This window comes from Manis pentadactyla, chromosome 2 (assembly GCF_030020395.1).
Source record: "Manis pentadactyla isolate mManPen7 chromosome 2, mManPen7.hap1, whole genome shotgun sequence".
In the NCBI taxonomy this organism is placed as follows: Eukaryota; Metazoa; Chordata; class Mammalia; order Pholidota; family Manidae; genus Manis; species Manis pentadactyla.
Window position 1 is genome coordinate 199,638,231 of NC_080020.1, and position 14,038 is coordinate 199,652,268.

Genomic DNA, 14,038 nt, shown 5'->3' on the forward strand with positions numbered 1-14,038 from the left:
CCCCAAGCTGACTGGAATATAAATTTACTTAAGAAATTACTTGAAACTTAGTGTATATACCTATCTTGCCTGGCATGCCAGCTGCATTTCTTATGGATGAAATGAGCAAGTTGGCAACACGGAAGAAAAGAAAAAGCATCTTCCATTTGGTAGTTCTTAGTTTTCAGGCATACTTTATTTAAAATTCACCTCTTCTGACATGCAGTCTCCAAAAGAGGATCACGTTTTAAATCTCATATTAATAACATATATTTTAAAATTCTAGTTATGCCTATGAAGTCAACCAGGGATTCTAAGTTATTTGCAATAACTATGATGATTACCATTTTACCATATTGAAGTATTTTAATGATTTCTCTATCCACCACTTCAAAACAGATTTGCAGTGCTGTTTTTAAAAGTAAAACCATGCTCCTCTTTTCTATTTTGATTTTTAAAACTGGAATGAACGAGCATATCCCACCCTGTAGAGTTATATTTGCTTATCTTGGCGGGGTCTTTATTTCTTCTACATCTTCCGTGGGTGAAAAGTCATATGTTTGAATACAAAAATAAGTCTTATTTTGCTAAGTCCAGAAGTTCTTTTCATATACATTAATCCCCATCAGTGGTAGTGAATTTTTTAAGGCAGTAAAGATTAAACACATTAGTGCAAAAATATCCATACAGGCTGAGCATCAGTTGCTCATTCACCCACATGACTTGTTCCCAATGAGCACCTACTATGTGCCTTCAGAGAGGCAGCCTTGCACGCCATGCAGAGATGTAAGTCCATGATTCCGATACTGTGTCCTATGAGTCATGTAAGCATACAGATTTAGAACTCCTTCAGAAAGGGAGGACTTCACAGAAGAAGTGGGTGACGTCTGTGTTCACAGGTCCTTTGATACATGGATGAGCTTTATAAGTGATTTCTCTAAGTTAATTTTGAACTTGCTAAGGCTCATAGGAGAGCCAAGAAATGCAGGAAACCAGGAGGAAACCCCTACGAGATTAATGCTTACTTCGTTTCTGGAATGGTTCCTCAGAAACTCCATGTACCTGGAGAGAGTGAAAAACAACCAATACCAACTTTTATGGAAACACTGAGGCCTCCCGGTGCAGCTGGGACTCAGCTCAGTGGGAAAGCAGGCCTGCTCAGCCCTCATCAGAGACCTAAGATCTTAGATAATTCCTATATGAACAAGATAGCTTAAAATACAGATCTATCTAGGCTTTCTTTCAGATCATAAAAGTAATGTATCTATCACACAAATTTTGGGAAAAAGAGAATAGTATTAAAATTACTCAATTTTACCATTGCATGAACCATTATTGAGAAGATGCTTCTAATACTTGTGTAATTACTGACGCACAAGAATAGAATGTGCAGGAAATCCTCTGGTGGATATTGGATTCCTGAGGTGCTTTAGCCTTTTGATTCAACAAAGACAAACCAGAGAGACAGAGGTCTAGGCAGCAACTGGCTCTGGATTACCACAGCAGATGTAACGCCATGATTCTAAAAGAAACAAGTGCTCACCTTGGCCACATGGACCACAGCACATTCCCAAAAGCCATTTTCTGCCAGTTCTCCTAAGGCTTATGGCTATACTGTCTCCATAACTGTAAGCATGTGATAAAGACGAAGTGGTGTGTGGACAGATTCCAGCTTTGGTGTAACAAACACACCTAGGTTCAAATATTGTTTCCTCCCCTTACTGGCTCTTTAAACTTGGGCAATAATTTAACCCCTTGAGTTTGTATTCTCATTTGCAAAATGGCTATAATAATGACCACCTTCTTGAATACGCTCCAAGAGTATCATTTACACTGTACTTGGCAGTTGTGCTGTTCGAATAGCATACAATGAGTATGGTGCCCCCTGGAGGAGTGCTATTAGGCAGGCTTCTATCCTGGAAGGCTAGAGATGCTGGTGACTTCAATGCTCAAGGAGCTGGTCCTTCTAATTCTTCTCTTCCAATGATCTTGCCCTCCACCCTTCTCAGATAATTCATAGGACAGCTGTGCACACTACAGCAGTGCTTTAGCTAGAGGGAAGAACCAGATTTTTTTGTTGTTTATATCCATCCTGTTTCAGACTGATACTTTTGTAAAATACAATATAAAATTAATAGACAAATGAGATTTTAAAAGCCAGAACATTCCAAATACAAGTCCACTGATCCTATGCTTGGATATCACAGTAGCGTTTCTAAACCTTTGCTTTCACTTTCTGAACTCACCTCATTGCAGATCAGTAAGATACTGTTCACAGACTGGCACAGTCCCTGGCCTATTCATCGAGAAGCACTGCTCTAGACCTTCTCTTTATGAACAACTGTAACCCTGACCTACTCTCTGACCAGCCCTTTTCACCCACTTCTAGAAGATACTCTGATTCCAACCATTCTTCAATCCCACTGGTCTACAACATGCTGATGCTATTTCCATGTCACTGTCTCTCTTCCCTCCTTGCCCAGCCTGGATCCCACAGCCAATCATTTTAATTACTCCCTGGCACACACCCTCTTTTCACTTGTGCCTTTCTTACTCCCTTTTATTTGTTAAGTCCTGTCTCTGCCTGTTATGAGACTGCACCTGTTCACCTGAATGTGGTTGATGAAGCACACAAGTATCCTGACTGGCTTTGCTTTAAATTTAAGACCATGAACCTCACGGGCTCTTAATGATGCCTGGCAGTTATATTTATATTTCCCTTGTCTATTTATTCTCCCAGTCTCCTAGGTCATTATTTTGCAACATCTTCTCTTTTTTCAAAATTCTAACAGTTTTTCCCTCATCCTCATTTTCAGCTGATGACCTTGTTTCCTAGTTTACTGTCAAAAGTGCAGCAATCCCATGAGAACTTCCACAAACTCCCACCTAACAGCTTCTGTGACTACATTGTCTTCCTGCCTGTTATCATAGATGAATTGGCCATACTCCTACCTAAAGCCAGTACCTCCTCTTTTATACTAGATCCATCCCTTTTTATGTATTCTAGATTTCCTCTCTGCTAGATTACTCTGTCACTATTCAAACATATGTTTTTTTCCCCCCCTCTCTTAAAATACCATCTCTCAACTCTACATTCTTCTCTGGTTATTGCTCCGTTTCCCTACTCCTTCTCTGCAGCAAAACTCCATGAAAGAGTTGCTTAAATTCCTTTCCTACTCTTCTCTCTTAAATCAACTCCAATCAGGCTTTTATCCCCACTGTTACAACAAAAAATGTTCTTGTCAAATTCACTAAATATCTCCACATGGCTAAATTCAGGTCAGTTTTTAGTCTTCATCTTACTTGACCTATCATCCTGGACCTCTTCCATGAACTCCAGATTCATATATATAACTTCCTATTTTAATATTTCTACTTGGATATCTAACACACATCTCAAACTTAATGTATCAAATATTGAATTCTTCATCATCTTTCCTTTTATCCACAGTCTCTCTCTCATCTTATCAATTCCTCCTTTCCAGTTGCTCAGGCCAAAAATCTTGAATATTGACTCTTTTTCTTTTATACCCACATTGAATATGCCAAGAAATGCAGTTAGTTGTACTTTTGAAATATGTCAAAATCCAATTTCTGTCTTCTCCACTGCTCCCACCTTGGTTTAAATTACCATCATCTCTCATCTGGATTAACTGTATTGTCTCCTAATTGGACTCCCTATTTCCACCCATCACCCTACAATCTCTGCCTAAGAGAGCAGCCAGAGTCATCTTTTAAAAATGTGTATCAAATTATGAGCCTTCTCTATTTACCTGCTCTTTATTTTTCTATAGCAGTTATTACCCTTCAATGTGCTATAAAATGAAATTATTAATTTTGTTTATCTTCTCTTTCTCCAGTAGAAAATAAGGATCATAGAGAGAGATTTTTCAAAATCTGTTTTGTACTATCATGTATTTTCATTTCCAAGAATAGTCCCTGACACATAATTGGTGTTCAATACATACATTACATGAATCAATTGTGTATGAATGTACTTAGCACAGTGCCTGGGACACAGAAGGCACTCAAGAAATAGAAGTTTCCATATTAAGTTGTTCTCTGAATAGAATATATAGATGAGCTACATATGGAGGCCACTTTAAATGCTTTCTGAGATTTCTGCTTTGGGCAAAGATAGAGTAGTAAGACCTCATTTACCCTACTGCCTGAAACAACCAAAAAAATTCACAAAATATATAAAACAATAATTTTTAAGACACTGAAAATCAGCAACAAAGGACAGTGATCTTTGAGAGGTGGGGGGGAAAAGCAAAGTAAGTCCTACCATGTTATTGCCTTGAGAGAGTTTCCAGGCCATAGCACAGGGTGAGAGAACTGAGGTAGAACCGGGTAGACTCCTGAGCTAAGGGGATGGAGCTGAGAGTCTGAGGAAACAAGGCAGTTACAGTTCCCAGCAGAGAGTATCAGATAGGAGGGCATTGCACAGAGACAGAACTCCAAAGACCTATGGATAACCCCCTGGAATATTCTGCAGAGTACTGATCAGTGCATGTGACTGAGGAAATTACTTAAAGTTGGGAAAAGAACCATCTGAGAGAATTGTAAAGGGCCTAGCCAGAGCTCACACAGAAACAAGAAAACCTGTTCCCACCAGCCAGGCTAAAAAACCTCATAATCACAGGGTACTAGGTAGAGTCCTCAGATGGTCTTGTCTCAGTAGTGGAGAATAATTAGCTCTAGACTAAATGTTGCCTCAATTCTTTCTAAGAAATCTTAAAAGTAAGACCCATAAGGATCAAATTATTTCAAAATAATTGTGTCCCAGAACAAAACTCAGAAACATTTACAGAAATACAAAACATCCCAACAAGGTATGATTCAAAATATCTGGCATACAACCAAAGATTTCAAGACATACAAAGAATTCAAAGACTACAACCCATGATGGGGAGACAAATCAAATAATGAAGCCTGACACAGATGTTAGAATTAGGAGATAAGGGCATTAAAATAGTTATTATAGTAAAATTTGCTATATTTAAAGAATTTAACAGAGTAGTAAAGACATTTTTAAAGTCCGAAATCAAACTTTTAAAGATAAAAACTACAATGTCTGAGAGGAAATAATACATGGGCTCAACAGCAGATTAGACATTGCAGAAGAAAAGACTAGTGAACTTGAAGACAAGCAATAGAAATCATCCAAAATGAAATACAGATAGAAGAAAAGAACAGAAATAAATAAAAAGAGCATTAGTGAGTGTGCGTGTGCTGTGGGAAAAATTTAAATGGTCTTGTATATGTATAATTGGAGTATCCAAAGGACAGAAGAGAGGGAAAGCAGAAAAAAATATTTGAAGAAATAATGGCTGAAATGTCTCCAAATTTAAAGAAAACTATTAATCCACAGATTAGGAAACTTCAACAAACTCCAAGCACAAGAAATATGAAGAAAGCTACAAAGAACACAATAATCTAATCAAATTGCCCAAAAGCAGTGATAAAGAGAACATCTGAAAAGTACCCAGAGAAGACACATTTACATGCAAATAAAAGTAAGGGTTACAGGATATTTCTTGTGAGGACTATGCAAGTCAAGACAGTGGAATGACATCTTTAAAGTACTGAAATGAAAAAAAAAAGTCAACCTAGAACTATATAGCCAGTTAAAATAGATTTCAAAAAAAAAAAAAGGTGAAATAGATGTTTTCAGACATGCAAAAACTGGAAGAATTAATAACCAGCAGATTTATACTACAAGAAATAGAAAGGAAGCCCTTCATGTGGAAGAAAAATTATACCAGAAGGAAATATGGATCTACAGAAATGAATGATGAGAACCAGAAATTAGAACCACATGGGCAAGTATATAAGATCTTTTTCTATTATTTAACTCACCTTAGTTTTAATTATTTATTTATAATTTGTTTTTAGTGAAGTATAGTAATATACAATATTATATTGGTTTCAGGTGTACAATATAGTCATTCAACAGTTATCTACATTATTAAATGCTCATCCTAATAAGTATAGTTACCACCTGTCAACATACAATGATATTACCATATTATTGACTATATTCCTTATGCTGTACTTACATCCCCATGACTAATTTATATTATAATTGGAATTTTGAGTCTCTTTAACTCTCTTTAAAATATCATTGACTGGTTAAACAAATAACAAGTATAATGGAGTTAATAACATATGCATAAGTAAAATATGCAGACTGGGAGGGGTGTAATAGAAATACATTACTGTATGTTTTTATAATATAGATGAAGTATTATATCATTAAGCATAGACTATGATAAGTCAAATATGTACACTATAAAATCGAAAGCAACCCTAAAACAGCTAAACAGTTACATATCATTTAATAACATACTTATATAGCTAACAAGGCAATTAAAAGAGATAAAACAGAATAGTAAAATATACTCATTTAATCCAAAGGGAGACAGAAAAAGATAAAAAGAGGAACAAAAAATAGATGGAACAGAAATAAAAGTCAAAATGACAGATTTAAGTCTAACCACATCAATTCTTGTACTAAATGAAGATGGTCCAAGTACCCCAATTAAAGGGCAGAGAGTTTCAGGTTGGATAAAAATACTGGACCCAAGAGTATGTGGCTTACAAAAAATGCATTTTAAATATAAGGCCACAAATGGGTTACAAGTAAAAAGATGGAAAAAGATATACCAAGCAACACCAGTCAAAAGAAAGCTAGACTGGCTATATTAATATCAGACAGTAGATTTCAAAGCAAAAAATATTACCGGGCACAAAGAGGATCAACTTTAAATATGAAAGTGTCAATTCAAGAAGCAGACATAACACTTCTAAATGTTTGTGCACTAAATAACAGAACATCTAATACATGAAGTCAAAATGGGTAGGATTGTAAGAAAACATAGATAAAACCACAATTACATCAGAGATTTCAATACTCCTCTCTCAATAATTAATTGAGTAAGTAGGCAGAAAATAAACAAGGTTATAGATTACTTTAACAGTGCTATTAGCTAACTTGGCTTAATAGATATTTATAGAACACTCCACCAAAAATAGCAGAATACACATTCTTTTTAAACAGATATGAAGCATTTACTAAAATATACATATCCTGGGTCATATTTTAAGTTGAAACAAGTTTAAAAGGATTCCATATTCATTGCATAAGTATATGGAATTAAATTAGAGATCAATAACATTAGAATTAAATTAAAATCAATAATACATTAGAACTCAATATTGTCTATAAAATTTCCAAATATTTGGAAAATTAATAATATATTTATAAATAATCTTAGGTCCAAAGAAGAAATCAAGAACAGAAATCGAACATAATTTTGTATTGAATGAAAATGAAAATATATAACATCAAAATTTGTGGGATGCCATTAAAACAGTAAAGGGAAATTAACAGTACAAAAATGCCTATACAAGAAAAGAAATGTCTCAAAAATCAATAGACTCAGCTTCCAGCTACATAAACAACAACAAAAAAGAAGAGAAAGTTAAGCCCAACATAACCAGAAGAAAGGAATTAAAGATTAGGATAGGAATGAATGAAATAGAAAACAGAAAAATAATAGAGAAAAATCAGTGAAACAAAACACTGATTCTTTGAGATCAATAAAACTGATAAACTGCTAGCCAGACTGATGAGGGAAAAAGGGAGAAGACATAAATCACCAATGTCATGAATGAGAGGGCTGAGGTCACTACAGATTTTACATATATATTTTTATATCTATCTATTTTCTCATTTATCTGTATCTAAAGTGAAGTTTATCCTAGGAATGCAAGAAGGTTGGTTTAATATTCAAAAATTGATCAATAGTTTGCCATATTAATGAACTAGCAAAGAAAAACCATATGATCATCTTAGTAAGTGCAAAAAATGTGTTGACAAAGTCTAATATCTGTTCCAGATAAAAACTCTGAGCAACTTTAGAATAGAAGGGCAGTTCCTCAACCTGAAAAAGGCCATCTATGAAAAACCTACAGCTAACATCATGCTTAATGGTGGAAGATAAAGAACTGAATGAGACAGAGTATATGAAAGTGCATTATAGGTGCTCAATAAATATTAGTTTCCCTTCCATTACCTTTGCACTAACTCATGTATTTTCATTCTGGCTTTGAATTTGGAGTTCCAACCTGAAATGCAAAACTAAGTTGATTCCTGATAGGATTCCTACCTTGTGATTTAAAAGTCACCCTGGAAATATTTCTCAAAAAGAAAGTCTCTGTTTTAAGTCTGTAATAAAACCTAATGTCAAACATGTTTAAACTTAATTTGTATTTCATTGTGATGATCACAGATTAACTCTCCCTCTGAGGATTTATTCTCATATTTGCAAGTCAATATTTGTTTACCATTACATTTGCAGACCCCTGGCTAGGGAGTGAGTCACAGTTTTTAACTCTGCTGTTAAGTCAGCCCCTTGTGTATGTGCAAAAATGTACTGATACAATTCTTGATCATGTTTGCTAAATGTAAAGAACTTCATAATTATTTTAAAAACAAGCTATCTTACAAACAGTGGGGAAGGCAAGAGTTTTCTGAAAGTCCAGAAAACAAGGTAATGCTATAAAAGAGATCCGAGCATTATTTCTGGATGTCCATTTTTCTCAACTAGTCTGGAATCGGTGTTTCTCAACTGGGGGACATTTGGGACAGGACAATTTCTAACTGTAGTGGACTGTCCCTTGCACCGTAGGATGCTTACAACCTCTGCTTCCTCTAGTACTAATAATAACCCTTAGTTATTGTAACAATCAAACAAAAATGTGACATACAATTATAAACAGGTTGAGAACTACTGGTCGATTATTCCCAAGGTCTCTTCCACCTGGTTCGGTCTTCTTTGTTGAATCTCAACTACCAAAGGCTGTGATGTAGACGAGAAACTAATCAGAGCTGCTCTCTTATCTGTACAACTTTCCCCTTCCCACTGCCATTCACATCTTCCTTAAGATGACACGATAGGAATTCAGAGTCAAAAGTCAGAAATAAAGCCCTCACATGGAAGGTAAAAAAAAAAATAATAACTCTCCTAAGGACAGAAAGCAGTATATTCATAGATTCGCCTTTGTGCTTTCAGTTGATATGCTGAACTGAACAGAAATTTAAGGATAAAATGGCCTTATCAAAGTGTGGTCTGTGCTCAAAAAGTTAGAATTACCCAAGGAGATGGTTAAAATGTCAGATTCAAGAACCTCAGTTCCAGCGACTCTGATTCAGTCTTAAGAACACTCCCCGCTGGATCATTAAAGGTAGGAAGCCACCAAACCAGGATTAACCCAAACAGGATTTCATTTATATAAATTCCTTGAAACAGATTACCTGACCAACTTTGTTGATTTTATCCTGGAATTAAACTAATTTACATCTCAAGACTAGGAGTAAGGCTTGGGGAAAGGTGAGAGGGAAGTAGAATTATGTCTCAATGGAATTTTTACTTCAGAAAATCAACATTAACTATAGACAATTGAGAGTTGACAGAAAGTGGGGTCCTGTCCTGTCTTTGAATACATGACACATATAAAATAAACAAGAGAATAAGGTGGATTGAACTGGCTTTAATGAATGTAAATCTGGACAACTTTAAAGCAACGAAAACAGTACAGAATTCAATGAGAAAACTGCCAGAGAGAGCTATAGTTCAGTGGCTCTCAGGTGAGGTCTACAGACCAGCAGCCTCAGTGTCACCTGGGAATCTATTTAGAAACGCAAAATTTCCCCCTCAGTCTCTCAGGGTTTGGAGCCCAGCAGTCTGTGCCATAACAAGCTATACAGAGGATTCCGATACTAACGTTTGAGAACTGTGGCTCCAGCTTATCATTTTTATATTTCTGGACTGACTTTAAAGCTGATCCTGCCCTCTGGGTCTGAATGTTTTTATCTGTAATTTATCTGAAGCAAACTTATTTTAGCCCAAAAGGAAGACAGATTTGCCTGACATTTAAGCCCCCTATGTTGGTGACCAGTATATTTTACACTGGTTAAGTAGGACTGACAAAGGGTTTTGAGATCTTGGAATGAAAGGTACTAATTGCTTTACTAATTATATTTTCCTTTCAAATATCTATGATTATGACAGTTGATTAACTTACATGGTAGCAAAACAAAGTGACAGTAAAAAAATTGGAATTCGTTTTAACTTCATGTCAGATTACAACTATGTGTCATTTGATATGAAATCACAAAATTAATTATTGCTTTTTGGTTTTTTATTCATTTTTCTTTTGATTTTTCATACTTATGAAATTTCAAGCACAGTGCACTTTAATATAGGAATTTTGCTATTTCTTGCCAACTTCAAATTATAACTTCTAAAATAATGGAGTAAAAATTGTTCTGAGCTAACATGATAGTCGCAATTTAGGGTTATCCATATTAAGTGGTTCAAAAGATCAGGAAAGCTTTGAAAAATTTTCAAGAATCCAGTATACCAGTGATATTAAAAATCTAATAAAGATTGTATGATAAAACTGTTGACCAATTTTACTAATAAATACACAAATTTATTTATTAGTAATAGTGGAAAAAGCCTAGGTAACATCACACACTGCTAGTGGGAATGTAAAATGGTCCAGCCACCTTGGAAAACAGTCTGGCAATTTCTGAGAAGGTTAAATGTGAAGTTACCAAGTGATCATATACACCCAAAAGAAAAGACACTAATCACAAAAACTTGTAAACAAATGTTCATCCTGGTATTATTCACAACAGCCAGAAAACAAACAAACAAACAAACAGAAATAACCCAAATGTCCAGCAATTGATGAATGGATAAATGAAATGTGTTACATCCATACAATGGAATATTATTCAGCCATAAAAACAAATGACGTCCTGACACATGCTAAAACACAGATGAACCTCAAAACACTATGTTAAGTGAAAGAAACCAGACATGAAAGACCACATATTGGATGATTCCATTTATGTGAAATGTCCCGAATAAGCAAATCCATAGAAACAGAAAGTAGATTAGTGGTTGCCTAGCACTGGGAAGGGGAAAGGGTGGGAGGGAATGGGGAGTGACTGCTAATGGGCATGGGGTTTCTTTTGAGGAGGATGGAAATGTTTTAAAATTGAGTGTGATGGTCACACAACTCTATGAATATACTGAAAGCTATTGGGTCATATACTTTGAGTGGGTGAATTGTACGGTGTGTGAATTGTCTCAATAAAGTCATTATTTTTTTAAAATCCCAGATAACATATTAGAATACAGCAGCACATTAAAAGAAGAATTAAGACACCACACAGTAGTCAATAATATTGAAATTACTTGGTGCAGTGATAGATGGTAACTACAGTTATTGTGGTGAGAATTTTGTAATATACATAAATGTCAAATCACTGTGTTGTATACCTGAAACTATTATATATTACGTCAACCATATGTCAAAAAAAAAGACACCATTGCCAAGTGACCAGAAATGCAAAGATGTCTTAATATTAGGAAACCTGTTAATATGAATTGTCATAGTTATAGGTGAAGTAATAAAAACAATTTGATCATCTCCATTCATGCTAAAAAGATATCTGGTAAGGTTTCATATTTATTTATGATAAAATCTCTTAAAAATAGTCATCAATAAAAAAATTCCTTAACAAGAGAAAAGGTATTTATATATTTCAATTCAAAAGCTAATGCATTTTTAATGGTGAAACGTTAACATCAGACTCAAAGATGCCTATTATCAATATTATTATGGAAATTTTTATCCAGTAAAATTATATAAGAAGAAAAAAAGACATATAAGAATTGGAGACAAATTAAAATTGCCATCATTTGCAGCTGATGTGATCGTTTATTTAGAAAACTTGTGAATAAACTGACAAACTATTAGAAACTATCAGCCATCTAAATCCTCTGAGCTCATTGAGGTCACTAAACATTTACTATAAAGATCCTAAGCTTTTTCACATGTATACAAATTACAACCAGTTAGAAAATATAATGGAAAGACCTCATTTATAAGAGAAACAGAAAAAATAGTTCCCCAAAATAAGCTTAACAAGAGAAATGAAGAGAGATTTTAAATGCTAGTGAAACATCTAATAAAATTTAAATGAGAAAACATCCTGTTCTTGAATAGGAAGACTCATTCATGTAGATGTCAAGTCTTAGTAAATTAACATATATATTTTTTCAATCACAATGACAATGCCAATATAATAAAAATACCAACATAATTTTAGAAAATTCTAAGAAGAAAGAATAATGGCAAGGAACTAGTCCTAATAGATATGAAAATACATTACAAAGGTTTAGTAATTACAGTTTGATAGGCCCATACTAATAGACAAAGTCTACTTCTGAAAATTTGTTCTGCAGATATACTTGCAAATGTACTGTTTATGTACAGATGTCTTTCATAGCATGTTTGTAATAGCAAAACACTGAAAACAAATTATATCCATTATTAAAGTAAAAAAGTAAATTATAGCAATGAATTCTGATGTGATAAGGTTGCCTCTTGTCCATTTTAAATTAAAGAACACCTTTAAAAATGAAGACATTTTTATTTGATATGTAACTTCTGTGATACAAATTTCTATCAAGGGGGGATTTTTCTCTTAAAAGTGGAAGACATTTTCACAGAAAATGCAGTAGTCTGACATGCACCAGTTTTTGGTAGTGAGAATTTGACTCTGGTAAAGAGTAGGGACTGCATGTCTAAAGAGTCAATACAATGTTTTTCTAGACAAAAAGGACTTAATTTTTAATTTGTTGAAGTTTAAGAGGACCCCTAAAATATATCATGTCCCCAAATTTTAAAATCTGGCTCATTTTCATACAAAAAGGAGAACTCTACATAAATACCTGAAACTGGATAACATTCCTGTGGAAATTGGTTTCTTCAGTGCAAAACACTACATAGTAGGGACATAGCCCTTCCATAAATTTGTTAAGCAAACAAAGAAATGTTGGTTAGAGAAAGTATGTATAGTAATTTCATTTTCCCATATCCAAGACAGCAACAGAAGGAAACAGAACTGTGGCATTTCTAGAATTCTCAGCAGTTCTCAAGATTCTGTTACTGTAATTCAAGCAAAACTCACAGGTATATTTTATCAGAAAATTTCTTAGAGAGAGCCCTCAGCTTCCTTATCTCAGGTACCTTCTTCCAGCCTTCCTCTTCAACCTGACAAATAACAGATAAATGCCTATTTACGATGTCAGTTGGTCTGCAGACACTGCACATGTATGCCTGAGAAGACACCTTTCCTGAAATGAAAGTCAGCTATCTGATATATAAACTGGTGTCTGAATTTCTAGAGCTTGACTTTCTTCTAAAAATTGTGGGGTTCTATAAGTTTTATGGATTCAGGTCTTTCAAAATATGCTCCAAGTACAAATCTTAAAATCTTTCATATAACAGGGATAAACTACACTAATTGCTTCAGGGAATACAAAAACATATTAAGCAGAAGCCCTGCCTTCAAGAAAATCATCTGTCTCCCTTGCTGAAATCTGAACTAGAAGGCATGGGCTTTCTCAGGCTTCATCATCACTTCATTTCTAGCACTTAGAACAGACTTGGCAGACAAAGGTGATCAAAATATTTGTCAAGAAACAAGCGGGCCTATTAACATGAAAACAAAGACAACATGCTTTGACTATAGGAAAATATGCCATGTTTAACTACGGGACTGTTCTAAGGCCAACAGAAGTTACAAGAAGGAAAAGATTAGGGCAGGCTGAAATAGTATGAGAAGGCAGAAGGAAATGTGATAATGAAGCCATCCTGAAAGTAAGGATTTAGATGGCTGAGAAGGAGTAGGAAAACAAGACTGGCAAAGACCAGAGACGGGGAAAGACCAAATGTGTCAAGAGGAGAGTGCTGGGAGGGGGAGGGGAGGTGGGCAAAGGAGAGCTGGGGAGCCATGGGAGCTGGACTGCGTGAGATGCGTGAGAGCCGACTAGGAAGCCTGGAAAAATCAGCAAACAGGTCCCACTTGGTTCGGATTTACATTTTTTAAATCATATTTCACATTCCTAACTTAACCTCTAAAGGAAAATGAGCTTCAGAAAAGATTTAAATCTTAAAAAAGCAGTAGGGC

General features: G+C 34.9%; 1 protein-coding gene across 6 annotated transcripts in view; it reads right to left on the bottom strand.

The window, feature by feature from the left end:
* The window catches only part of CAMKMT (calmodulin-lysine N-methyltransferase), a 422,071-nt gene that overhangs the window by 23,544 nt on the left and 384,489 nt on the right, over positions 1-14,038 (bottom strand). The gene's annotated exons all lie outside the window — the stretch shown is intronic.